This window comes from Peromyscus californicus, unplaced genomic scaffold, assembly GCF_007827085.1.
Source record: "Peromyscus californicus insignis strain IS unplaced genomic scaffold, ASM782708v3 Scaffold_2__1_contigs__length_46816999, whole genome shotgun sequence".
Taxonomy (NCBI): Eukaryota; Metazoa; Chordata; class Mammalia; order Rodentia; family Cricetidae; genus Peromyscus; species Peromyscus californicus.
Window position 1 is genome coordinate 5,500,854 of NW_026294540.1, and position 13,485 is coordinate 5,514,338.

Here is a 13,485-nt window from a genome sequence, read left to right on the forward strand (position 1 = left end):
CAAAGCTACAGAGAAACCCTGTCTCAAAAAACCAAAAAAAAAAAACCAAAAAAAAAAAAAACTTGTTTGCAGAGGACTTGGTTTCAGTTCCCAGCACCCACATGGTGACTCTGAGTCATCTGTAACTCCAGAACTAGGGGATATGGAACCTTCTTTTGACCTTAGAGTACCAGGCACACATGTGGGTATACAGGCATACATGCATGGAAAACACTCACACACAGAAAAATCAATACATTTTTTTCCTTGTTTTTGTTTTTGAGAAGCGTTCATTTGCTCTGTAGACCAAGCTGACCTCAAACTCCCAGAGATCCATCTGCCTCTGCCCTCCTGAGTGCTGAGATTAAAGTTGTGTATCACCACCTCCGGCTCTACCTACCTACCTACCTACCTACCTACCTACCTACCTATTATCTATCTATCTATCTATCTATCTATCCATCCATCTACCTATCTGCATGTGTCTATATATATGTGTGTGTGTGTCGCGCACGCATACACACACACACACACACACACACACACACACACACACACACACGCTGGGGATATGGCCTAGCAGTTAAGAACACCTACTGCTCTTGCAGAGGACTGGGGTCCTATTCCCAGCACCACATGGTGGCTCACAGCCACCTTTAACACCAGTTCCAGGAAACCCAATGCCCTCTCCTGGCCTCCATAGGCACCTGTATGAATGTGGTGTACATAAACTCACAGAAGCACACATATATTCACGTAAATAAACTAGGAAATGGACAGCGGTTGAGGCATGCATGTTGCTTTTTTCTTTAAAAATTTTCTTTTATATGTGTGTATATTTTACCTGTCTGTGTGCTTGTGCGTCATGTGCGTACCTGATGGTTGCAGAAGCTAGAAGAGGGTGTCAGATACCTGGAACTAGAGTCACAAGAGGTTGTGAGCCACCATGTGGGTGCCGGGGATCCAATCCAGGTCCTATGAAAAGCAACGAGTGCTCTTAACTGCTGAACCGTCTCTCCAGCCTCAATATGTGTGTGAGTCTGTTATGTATTCATTAATGGAAATGAGATGTTCATTAAATGAACCCAGTTTATTAAATACAGTATCAAAGACAACCACTGTTAGTTTTTAGTTCACTCTCTTCTGAGGTTATACTGGGAATGGAACCCAGGGCCTCTCCCCACCACTGAGCCCCATATCTCCAGCCCCCACCCTCTCTATGTGTATGTATGTATGTATATATGTGTATCTATTTAAATTTTATTTTATATGTGTGGGTGTTTTGTCTGATTATATGTCTGTCCCACCAAAGCCTGGGAAGGAGATCAGATCTCCTGGGCCTAGAGTTATAGACTCCAGTTGTGAACTGCCAAAGGATCCAAACCCAAGTCCTTTGTGCAAGCATCCAGTGCTCTTCACCATTTACACATACTTCTTTTTGAGGAGGGGTCTCCTGTAGCCCAGGCTGTTTCTGAACCTGCTGTGTAGCCAAGGAAGGCCTTGAATTCCTGATTTTACTGCCTCCACCTCCCAAGCGATGGGATTATTTGGTGTAGAGCACCACCACGCCCAACCTCTCTCTCTTTGTAACTATGAAACCCAGAGTGACCTTGACCTCACAATTGTCCTGCTTCAACATTCTGAGGAGTTAGGATTATAGGTGTGTAGTACAATGCTATTTTAATATATGTATTTAATATATATTTTAATGATATGTTTATTCATTTTGTGTTTATTTGCAAGTGCCCTGGGGCCATTGCATGCACATGGAGTTAGGGTGACAGTTTAAGATTCTCTCCTCTGATGTTGGCCCAGGGCATTGGACTCAGCTTGATGGCCTTTACACACTGAGCCATCTCTTTAGCACCCCCTTTTAATTTTTTAAAATTTATTTTTATTTTATGTTCATTGGTGTTTTGTCTGCATGTATATCTGGGTGAGGGTGTCAGAAGCCCTGGAACTGGAGCTACAGACAGATGTGAGCTGCCATGTTGGGGCTGGGAATTGAACCTGGGTCCTCTGGAAGAGCATCCAGTGCTCTTAACTGCTGAGTCCTCTCTCCACTATTGAAGGTTCTTTGCTAGGGTCTCAGCCTAATAAATGTAGTCCTTTCCCCTCATCAAGGAAACTTCTCTTTGCACCAGACAGAAACCCACAACCAATCAAAATGCAGCGTTGTGGATCCCAGTCCCAGTGCATAAATGTACATAACAACCCCTGCGCCTGAGGCTCAGGGACTCGGGGACCATCACAAAAGGGTCAGAGAAACTGTGAGAGCCAGAGGAACCCCTATGAGATTGTGTCTCCTAGGAAGCTGCACCCATGCAGCCTCACCAACATGACTGCATAAGCATGAGATGAACAAGGTCAACAATAATAGACAGGATAACGTGGATGAGGCGGGAGGCACGGAGACCACGGGGCCTCCACCCTACACAAAGAACTACAGGCAACTAAGGATGCTGAGTGTGGGAGAAACAGTCTTCCCCAGGGAAGAGCACACCATTGGGGCACACCCAAATGCTCAGCCCTGGAAACACATGCAAGTAATATTATATAGATTGAAGAGGATGCATTTATATATGTAGGAATGTGTGTATGTATATGTGTATATACATATATATATGAGCAATTAATGAAAAAAAGACCATGAATTTGAAAAAGAACAAGGGAGATATATGGGTTTTGAAGGGGGAAAGGAAAGGAGAAATTATGTAATTATAACCTCAAAAATAAAAAAAATTTAAAAAAGCAAATGGGCCGGGCGGTGGTGGCGCACGCCTTTAATCCCAGCACTTGGGAGGCAGAGCCAGGTGGATCTCTGTGAGTTCGAGGCCAGCCTGGTCTCCAAAGCGAGTTCCAGGAAAGGCGCAAAGCTACACAGAGAAACCCTGTCTCGAAAAACCAAAAAAAAAAAAAAAAAAAAAAAAAAAAAAAAAAAGCAAATGGAAAAATGTACCTAAATAATACAAATATACAAAGTTAGACGCCACTTAAGCCTTACTAGTCACCAGTAACTGCTGTTTAAAATTCTTGTGTATAAATGGAATCTTCTTCCGAGGTTTGGCTTTTAAGATTTTATTTTTATTTTTAACTATATGTGTATGTGTCTGTGGGTTTGTGTAAGTGAGTGCAGTGCCATCAGATCCCATGGAGCTAGACTTTATAGGCGGCTGTGAGTTGCCTGAGGTAGGGCAGGGAACCGAACCCCAGTCTCTCTAGAAGGGCAGCAAGCACTCTAAAGCACAGAGCCATGTCTTCATCTCTTCAGTGCCCGCTTTTGTGAGAATAATATTTGCTATTTTTATTATTCCTTTTGCAGACATAGATAGCTGTTTTGCTCTTACGACTGTATATTGTTTGATATTTTTGTATGTTTTTCAATTGTTTTTTTTTATCAGCAATTAGGAAGCATTTTAATAACTCTAAATTAGCACTGGGCGGTGGTGGCACACACTTTTAATTCCAGCACTCGGGAGGCAGAGGCGGGTGATCTCTGTTGGGTTCGAGGTCAGCCAGGGCTACACATGAAACCCTGTCATGAAACCCCCCCCCCAAAAAAAATTACAATTAAAAAGAAAATAATTCTAGGATAGCCCAGCAATAATAGGCATTTTACTCCACACGCTCCCGTTAATAAACTGCTAGGTTGCTTCTAGGTCTTTGTGTTTGCAGACGACTCAGAGGAGCATTTCTCCCCACAACTCTTTCTTCTTCATGTCAAGTAATGTCCTTATGTAAGGACATTAGGATAAAGGAAATAGAGTTGTTGTTTTGTTTTGCTTTCTTTTTTTTGAGGCAAGGTATCTTAAGTCCCAGCCTAGCCTTGAACTCCCTATGTAGCTAAGAGTGACTGACGTCTTGCTTCCACCTCCCACGCACTGGGATCATAGGCATGTACCATAACTACAGGCGATGCTTTTTTTTTTTCCAGGCTACTAAAAAGCTTGGTGTGGTAGTGCATGCCTGTGATTCCAACACTTGGGAAGGTGAGCCTGGAGGATTGTAAGCTTGAGGCTGGAATATGCTGCCTTGCAACACTTTCTGAGAGAGAGAGAGAGAGAGAGAGAGAGAGAGAAAGCCAGGCATGGTAGTAGATACCTATAGTCATAAAACTTATGAGCTAGAAGCAGAAAGATTGGGAGTTCAAAGTTGTCCTTGGCTAGGTATTAAATTCAAGACTAGCCTGGGGTACATGAGACTCTTTCCAAAATCATTTCTCAAGCATATTAGGCTTTATGCTTGAGAGGCAATAGACCAGAGAACTATTGAAAGTTTGAGGCCAGCCTGGGTCTACATAGTGAGTTCCAAGCCCAAGAAGGCTATGTAATAAGACTCTGTTAAAAAAAGAAAAAGAGGCCGGGCGGTGGTGGCGCACGCCTTTAATCCCAGCACTCGGGAGGCAGAGCCAGGCGGATCTCTGTGAGTTCAAGGCCAGCCTGGACTACCAAGTGAGTTCCAGGAAAGGCGCAAAGCTACACAGAGAAACCCTGTCTCGAAAAAACCAAAAAAAAAAAAAAAAAAAAAAAAAAAAAAAAAAAAAAAAAAGAAAAAGAAGCTGGGTGGTGGTGGTGGTGGTGGTGGTGGCGGTGGCACACACCTTTAATCCCAGCATTGGGGAAGCATAGGTAGGTAGATCTCTGAGTTCGAGTAGACTTTGAGTCTCCATCTCTAAGTAGACTTTGCCAGCCTAGTCTACAGAAGGAGTTCCAGGGAAACCCTGACTCGGGAAAAAAAAGAAAAAAGAAAAAAGAAAAAGAAAAACAACAACAACAATAAAACATACACACACACACACACAAAAAAAAAAAAGAAACAAGGAAAGACAAAGAGAGTGTTGTTCTCTGTTTCCATGTATGGGCTATGGGACACCATACCCATTTGCTGTGTGTTGGGGACACAGACCTTCTGAAGGGAGGAAAAGAAATCAGAAAAGCGGGGAGGTCAGGTTGGCGTGCCGGAGGGAACACTTCGCATTCAAAGAATCCACTCTGCCTGCCGACTCTCCCTCTTCTCTGACAGCGCAACAGCCACGGCCAGTCACTGGACCTTCCTTGGTTGCTGGTGTGATGCCTTCTGCTTCTTCATACGCCGTATCATGTGTTTCCCACAAGAACTCTGGGAAGTTGGTGATCTTATCCCCACTTGACAGATGGGGAAAGCGAGGCAGAGGGGGAAACGCCTTTCCCAGAGTCATGTGGCTGGCAAGTGGTACAGTGGAGATTAGAATCAGGTAGGTAATCCAGCTCTCTTTTCATGAATTTACAAGTTCAGACTCCTGTTTTACAGGTTGAAAAACTGAGGCCTGGAACAGGGCTCCAAGCCAGGGCGAAGAAACACAGCCTAAGTAGACTTTGCCTCTCTTACTTATTTATGCCCTCCATCGTCTACTCCCAAGGTATGGATGGGTCTAGGGACTTAAGGCAGCAAAACACCGCCTTATAAAATTTCTCTGTGGGGCCTGGGTTCCAGAGCCTTTCAGAGCCATAGCCTAGTTGCTCATTCCCCCTCCGGGTCTGGGGACTTGCCTGTCCATCGTAAAAAAAGGAAATAGCAGTTTACGCCCCACATGCCCAGACACGGAGGAAAACCACACAGACAGAGCCATCCCGCCACAGGGAATGGAGCTTAGACACCCAGCAGAGAGGCGAAGGAAAGGAGAAATACCCGAGAAACAGGACTTGGGGCAGAATCCTGAAAATATGAAGAGGAGAGGTGTCTGGAAGACGGCCATTGGGAATAAGCCGGCCTCACACAGGGAGGGAGGCTAATGCCTGGCCCGAGTTCCTACTCCAGAGAATTGTGGAGTGAGTGGCTGACTTGGAAGTTCCTGCTGCTGGTTGTTTTGGAATTGTTGTTATTGTCATTTTGGGACGGGGTTTCGTGTAGCCCGGGATGGCCTCAAAGTCACTGTGGAGCAGGATGTACCCTTGAACTTCTGATTCTCCTACCTCCACCTCCCCAGGGATGGGATTGTAGGTGTGTGTGTCACCACATCTGATTTACACTCCACCACGGGCACTACATGCCCAGCCTTTGCAGTGGGGGAGTTGCGGGGAGCTTCCCCAGGCCACTCAGCTGGCAAGTCTGGGGTTTGGCCCCTGCCTCCGAGCTCAGGCTCCCTGTCCTGTCATTGTCTCTGGACTGGAGGTCAGAGCTCTCAGAAGGTAGAATTCTGAATCTTTTTTTTTTTTTTCTTACAAGGGGCCGAGTTGCTCTTGTGTCAAGGATGAACGGGCAGGCGGTAGGATGAAAATTCCAGAAACGCCAGGCCAGGGTCCCAGGTATCCATTCATCATCCATCCACCCATCCATCCTTCTGACAGACCACTCATGGACTCACAGAGACCCATCATCTGTGATCACATTAATCACGAAGACATGCTGGCTAATACTTCCTTCCATGCTGGAGAGACGGCTCACTGGGTAACGGTACCCGCCATCAAACCTGACGACCTGAGTTTGATCCTCAGAACCCATGTGGTGGAAGGAGAGAACCAACTCCTGCCATGGTATACTCACCTCCTCTCTCTCTCTCTCTCTCCCTCTCCCTCCCTCTCCCTCTCCCTCTCCCCCTCCTCTCTCTCTCTCTCTCTCTCTCTCTCTCTCTCTCTCTCTCTCTCGCTCTCTCTCTCTCTCTCTCTCTCTCTACCTCCCTCTCTCTCAATGTTAAAAAAAAGGAATCTTCCTAGGTGGAAGAGATGGCTTTGTGGTTAAGTATACTTACTGCTTTCGCAGAGGACCTGAGTTGGTTCCGAGCACCCATGGCAGGTGGTTCACAACCACCTGTAACTCCAGTTCCAGGGGATCTGAATCTCTCACCTGGCACCGGCCCACACACATATACATATACACATAGTTAAAAATAAACCTTTTTTTTTTTTAAAGTTCTTAGCTGGGTATTGTGACACACGCCTTTAGACCCAGCACTTGGGAGGCAGAGGCAGGCAGATCTCGGTGAGTTCGTGGCCAGCCTGGTCTACAAAGCGAGCTCCAGGACAACCAGGGCTACACAGAGAAATTCTGTCTTGAAGAGCAAAAAAAGAAAGAAACAGAAAAAAAAAAAAACACTTAGAACTGGCTCTCATCTAGGGAATAAATGCTTGTTACTATTACGCTCACTTGTCAATCAAAGGCGTGCTCAGTGGGATCCTGCGGCTCGAATGAGTTGCCGCGGAACAAACAGTTGTGTTGAGGATCAGGTCTGAGACCACTGAGCCTCCTGTTCCTTGACTCTGTTTTCAGGGGACACTAGAATCTGAGGACCTGCTAGACATGACCTGAGGTGTCGTTTACACCGAGACAGACATTTTCCCATTTCCTGGAGGCACTGGTCGCTGACAGCTCACAGGTTAATCCCTGTCTGTCCTACCGCTGAGGAAAGCCACACTCCCTCCTCTCTGTCACCCCTGTCCACGGACTGATCCACGCAGGTCTCATTGCTCAGTCCCCTCACGTCAGCACAGGTCAACCCCGACAGCCCGTGAGAGCTTCAAAGCCGCTGCTGAGACCATATGCATCCCCACTCTTCCCTCTACCACATCCTGACCCTCCCCTCCCCTCTCCTCCCCTCCCCTCCCCTTCTCTCCCTTCTTTTCTCCCCTCCCCTCCCCTCCTCTCCCCTCCCCCCTTCCTTTCCCCCATTACGTCACCTCCTTAGGTCAGATCTACACTTTTGGAGCATCAGGCTCTCCCTTGACCCATGGTGACATGCAGAGTGTGGAAGTGAGTTGTTTTCCCAGGAGAAACCACCTTAGCCTTTGGGCCCGTCTGGCCTTCCACAAGGGTGCCTGATGTCTCCTACCACAGTGGAGGCTGTGTAATTATGGTTAAGAGAAAGAAATTATGGTAGAATTCCTGCCTAGAATGCATGAGGCCACAGGTTCAATTCCCAGAACAGCACTTAAGAAGGGGGGGGGGGGGGAGAAATAGTGCCAGGCATGGTAGTGCGTGCCTGTAATGGTTTTACTTTGTGTGTGTGTGTGTGTGTGTGTGTGTGTGTGTGTGTGTGTGTGTGTGTGAATCCCAGTGCACCATGTGCCATGCTTTGCATGTGGAGGTTAGAAGACAGCTTTGCTGGACGGCAGTGGCACAGGCCTTTAATCCCAACACTCCAGAGGCAGAGGCAGAGGCAGGCAGATCTCCGAGTTCAAGGCCAGCCTGGTCTACAGAGAGAGTTTGAAGATAGCCAGGGCTACATGGAGAAACCCTGTCTTGACAAACGAAAACAAAACAAAACAAAACAAAAAAAGAAGACAACTTTGAGAAGCCGTTTTTCTCCTCTGCTGTGGGTTCCAAGGGTCACACCCAGAGGCTGTCGGGCTTTGGTGGGAAGCCCATTTACCCACCAACCCACCGACGACGACGTGTCCTGCCAGTCCAAATGCTTAGAATCCTGACTCGAGTCAGGCGGAGGGAGGAAGAGCAGTTTGAATTTAGCAGTGGAAGCCTGAGCAGCAAACAAGCTGTGGACTGAAACTATGACTTCAGAGCTCACCTTGGGTTTTTAGCTGTGTGACGTCCATTGGTTTACTCTAGGAAAAGCAGTGTATCCAAATGCACTGCCGGGGAGAGCGGGCTGGGCATTAACGAAGATACTGCCAGCAAACCTGAGCTGTGTGATTTTACCAGCACACCCTCTCTGATCCGGTCTCTAAAGTAGGATTACTATATTTTTTTTATTTATTTATTCATTTTTTTTTTTTTTTGAGACAGGGTTTCTCTGTGTAGCCCTGGCTGTCCTGGAACTCGCTCTGTAGAGACCAGGCTGGTCTCAAACTCAGATCTGCCTGCCTCTGCCCCCCGAGTGCTGGAATTACTCTACAACCACCGCCCGGCTTATATTTTAATATTTTATTGTATTTGTGTATGTGTGTGTGTATGTGTGTGTGTGTGTGTGTGTGTGTGTGTGTGTGTGTATGTGTGCACACACCGAGGTGCCTGTGTGGAGGTCGGAAAACAACTTGTAGGAATGAGTTCTCTCCTTCCACCGTGTGGGTCCTGGGAAGTGAATTCAGGTCCTTAGCCTCGGCAGCAATTGCCTTTACCAGCGGAGTTATTTGCAGGCCTTGCAAAGTAGGATTTTAATAGCAATACCATTGAAGGTTTTGTTGTGAGTACCTGTTCCAGAGGAGCAAAGAGCCTAGAGAGACAGGATTTTCTAGCCCAGTGGTTCTCGACCTTCCCTAACGCTGCTGCGACCCTTCAATACAGTTCCTCATGCTGTGGTGACCCTCCCCACAACCATAGAATTATTTTTGTTGCTACTTCATAACTGTAATTTGCTGCTGTTATGAATCGTAATGAAAATATCTGTGTTTTGTGATGGTCTTAGGCAACCCCTGTGGAAGGGGCCTTGACACAGGTCGAGAACCACTGTTCCAGAGGAAAGTGCTTTTGTCAAATGCTTGCCTTGAGAAGCAGGTGCTGTCGTGCCCATTTTACAGACGGGGAGACTGAGGCTCTGCAAGGTGAGTAACTTGCCTCAAATCACACAGTAAGTGAATGACAAGATCAGATCTGGGATGCTGGCCTGATTCTGCTCCCTTGTCTTCCTCACCACCCTCTGGTCACCGGGCTGGACCAACAAGCTTCTGGATTGTCCCATCCTCTCCTTTATGCAGACTCACACTGCCTGCATCTGCGTCTCCCGAGCCGCCTAGAGAATACGTCTGGGTGTGCAGGCGGCCAGACTTTACAGGGCGAGGGTGAGCATTTCTCTGTCTCTCTGTAGGAAGAACCACAGGTGAGGCAGCTACCTGGTTGAGCTGGGGTGGGGTGAGGGGTGGGGCAGATGATTCTCAGAGGAAGGTGGGAAGTTCAAAAGGCAATTCCTGCTTCTGTCTCATACCCGTAAACAGATAGTTAGGGCTCTGACAGCAACAGCACACAGACAAAAGGCAGACAGAAACAGCTCACATAAGGAAGCGGGGCATAGCCTCCGCCCAGAGTGGGAATTAAATGTTTTCCTGAAAGCAGAAAGGAAAACCACGATTAAAGCCAAGCTGTGACTCGAAGTCTGCCTCCGTGACATCGTAAGTGTAGTGAGTAAAGGCCCTTAATTTGTACCTGTGTGTTGTGAACCTTAGTCTTACGGGACGTTCTTTCTTGACCTAAGTGTGTGAAACAAAAGTAATAATTAGGAGTGAGTCTTCGGCGCACACTGTCATTTCAAAGATGCGTGGATGGTTTTTATATTTATATTGATCTGTTTCTGTACGTGTGTGGAGAGACTGTGGGAGAGTGTGCGTTGGCCTGGGTCTATTAGTCAGAACTCTTGATTGAGAGAGAAAAATGATGAGAACAAAAGAAATCAATAGTGTAGCCCAGTGTGGCGGCGCATGCCTTTAACCCCAGCACTCGGGAGGCAGAGGCAGGAGGATCTCTGTGAGTTTAAGGCCAGCCTGGTCTACATAGTAAATTTTAGCCTAGCAAGGGTAACATAGTGAAACCTTGTCTCAAAAATAAATAAATGATCTGGCGATGGTGGTACACGCCTTTAATCCCAGTACTAGAGAGGCAGAGAGACAATCCCTGAGTTCGAGGCCAGCCTGGTCTACAGAGAGAGTTCCAGGATAGCCAGGGCTACAAAGAGAAACCTTGTCTTGAAAAACCCAAAAACAAACAAACAAACAAACAAACAAACAAACAAATTTAGTAATAATAAGTATTCTGCCAGATGTGGTGACCTTAGATTGTAATTCTGGTACTTAGGAGGTTTGAAGCAAAAGAATTAGCTGTTCAAGGGGGGTCATCCTCAGCTACATAGCAAGTCTGAGGCCAGCCTGGGCTTCCTGAGACCCTGTAATAATTATTATTCCTTACTGGCCCACACTTGGATCCAGGAGCTCATGGATATGAGCGCCTTGCCTCGTCTTGCCTGTTTTTTCCCAGTGGGAAAATTGCGTCTCTCTGGGATAAATGTCAGGCTCTCTCTAATTGGCTCTAATTTGGTCACATGCACATTCTTCAGCTAACTTTGCGTCTTGGTTGGATCATCCACCTGTGGCTCAACGCAGAGGTTGTGTGGAGGAAGCGCCATCAGCAGGGTAAGGATTGACACAGGAGAGAGGGGCTTCCTAGAGGAAACAGCAGGGCTGAATCCGGAAGTCACATACCCACCTTGTTCCTGTTAGTCCCCTAAGGAAAAGCTGTAATGAACGATGATGATGATGATGGTGGTGGCACCATTGCTTGAGCACCCACTGCGTGCTGGGCACCATGCCAAATATTGTAGGGTTCTCTTCGGCACTCCTCACAGCAGCCTTTGCTTGTCACTTACCTTCATTTTGACCGAGAGTTCAAGGAATTGGCCCAAGTTCATGTAGATAGTAAGACATGAGGTTAGGTGGTTATTTCCCAAATCCTAAGCTCCTGGCTTCCCTGGGAACCCCACAGAGTCTGAGTCTCTCTCTCTCTCTCTCTCTCTCTCTCTCTCTCTCTCTCTCTCTCTCTCTCTCTCTCTCTGTCTCTCTCCCCCTCATATCTCTGTCTGAGTAGCTTCATGTCAAAGGGCACACCCAGGGTCTGCTAAGGGACCACAGACCACGTCGCAAGACGCAAGACTGTAAGGAATAATATGGGGATGGCAAACCACAGAGTCATTTATGACCCCCGGAGGGCTTGTCCTAGGGAGGCCCCTGCACACCAGAAGTTTGACATCAAGGGAAGAATGATCTAAGGACCGGGAGCATGCAAGAGCCCCGCTTTCCTTGGTACCATCTCTCCACCCACCAAGAATGACGGCAAAGGGTGTGCCATGCAGGGATGCGCTAGGACCGACTTCCTGTTCTACTAGCCTGTGATTTGCATCCTTGAATAAACTTGCTTAATGTCTGCCAGACTCAACATCCATGAAATGGGCACAATAGCATCTTCCTTAAGGGTTATGGGAATCTTTTTTTCTCTCTCTCCCCTCTTCCCCTCCCTCCCTCCTCCTTCCCTCTCTTCCTGGCGGTTCTGGGGATTGTATGCTGATTCTTTTCAAATAAGACCTACTTAGGTAGGTGTGGCCACTCACATCTGTAATCCCAACACGTGAGAGGCTGAAGCAGGAGGATCGCAGTAAGTTTGAGGCCAGCCTAGAAGAAGGTCCAGGCCAGCCAAGGCTACACAGAGAGACCTGCTTGTCTCCCAGTGACTGCTGCTCGCCAGCTGCTTCCTTGCCTCACACACCATCCCTCTTCTCCTCGCTGGGGGAGACTTTAGCAAAAGCAAGCAGAAATGGCTAGTCACCTTTGCCCGTTGGGGCCAACCTGCTGGACCTTGCTCCCTTTCTCCAGCATCAGCCGCTCTCGAGACACAACAGGAGCGTATTGCCGTCCAGTCCCTGAGTTCTGAGTTCAAGTGCCAGCTCGGCCTCTCTCTTCCTAACCTTGTTTGCACCTCCTTCCAGGTGAGAAGGCACATTCCCCTTGAGATCTGATGCAAACCCTAGTTGCAGAGCTGCCTGCCCCGTGGGGACTTGTTTATTCACTGGGTTTCAGGGACAAGGCTGAGTGAGCCAGGCTGCTTTGGGGCAGGACCAGGGAAGGGTCTGGTAAGCAGAGGGGCCCTCGCTCCTCCACGTCCCATCTCCTGAATAATTCATGACAAATAAAATGGCCAGACCTGGGCCCTCCCTTCTCCTGACAGGGAAGGGAGAAAAGTTTCTAATTACAGATCAGCCTGCCTGACTCCCCCGGGCCCCTGGGCGCTGCACACAGGGGGTATTTATGGGACGAGACTGGAGGGGAGGGGCTCTGTCACAGCCCCTTTCCTGAGGAACTCAACCCCACTTGAAATTGTAGCCTTGCCCAGACTAAGTGGGGGGAGGACCAGGGTGGGGTAGGTGAGGAAACTTAGACTCCATGGGCAGGAAGAGAGAAACCTTCGGAGAGGGCAGGGAAGAAGCATCCAGAAAAAAACGTCAGCTCTCGGGAAGACTCAGCGGACAGGGGTGATGGGATCTGAAGGGAAAAGCTTTGTAGAAGTCCTGTCTCCAGCAGTGACGCCTGGGTAACCTGGCTCCAAAGCCAGCTCCTTTAGATCTACCATAACATCTGTAAAATGGGAGCTTGCCCTACCTCACATCACGCCTGGGGACTTACGAGAGTTGATGTCTGCCCAGTGCTCAGAACCCCGCCGCCGCCGCCGCCTGGTACTCAAACTAAAAATACACCCGAGTGAGCCTGGGGAGGTGGCTTAATGGGTAAAATGCTTGCCACACAAGCGTGGTGGCCTGAGTTTGGATCCCCAGCAGCCACAGGAAGGCTGAGTGTGGTGGTGGTTGCCCCTAATCCCAGGGCTGGTGCGGTGGTGGCAGAGGGAGAGACAGGAGGAGGGGCAGGGCCTGCTGGCCAGGAAGTCGCGCCAAAATGGGTTGCTCCAGGTTGAGAGAAGCCATTTCCAAAAAGAAAGCGATCTAAAGCGACCTCTGATCTCCACACCCATATACACACAGGCCAGTGCACCTCCCCAACATGCGCATACATATGCATGCATATATGTTAGCAATAGCGTAGTTTT

General features: G+C 48.1%; 1 long non-coding RNA gene across 9 annotated transcripts in view; it reads left to right on the plus strand.

Annotated features, from left to right (window-relative positions):
• Nucleotides 1-11,814, plus strand: part of LOC128120890 (uncharacterized) — a 28,538-nt gene extending 16,724 nt beyond the window's left edge. For 5 of the 9 annotated variants that reach the window (XR_008221980.1, XR_008221984.1, XR_008221981.1 and 2 more), the window contains 4 exons: nucleotides 5,002-5,377; nucleotides 6,184-9,686; nucleotides 10,952-11,027; nucleotides 11,479-11,814. This is a non-coding gene — a long non-coding RNA (uncharacterized LOC128120890). The remainder of the gene's footprint in view (nucleotides 1-5,001; nucleotides 5,378-6,183; nucleotides 9,687-10,951; nucleotides 11,028-11,478) is intronic. The other 4 variants (XR_008221982.1, XR_008221986.1, XR_008221988.1 and 1 more) reach the window with 4 other exon arrangements.
• The last annotated feature ends 1,671 nt before the right edge of the window (nucleotides 11,815-13,485 follow it).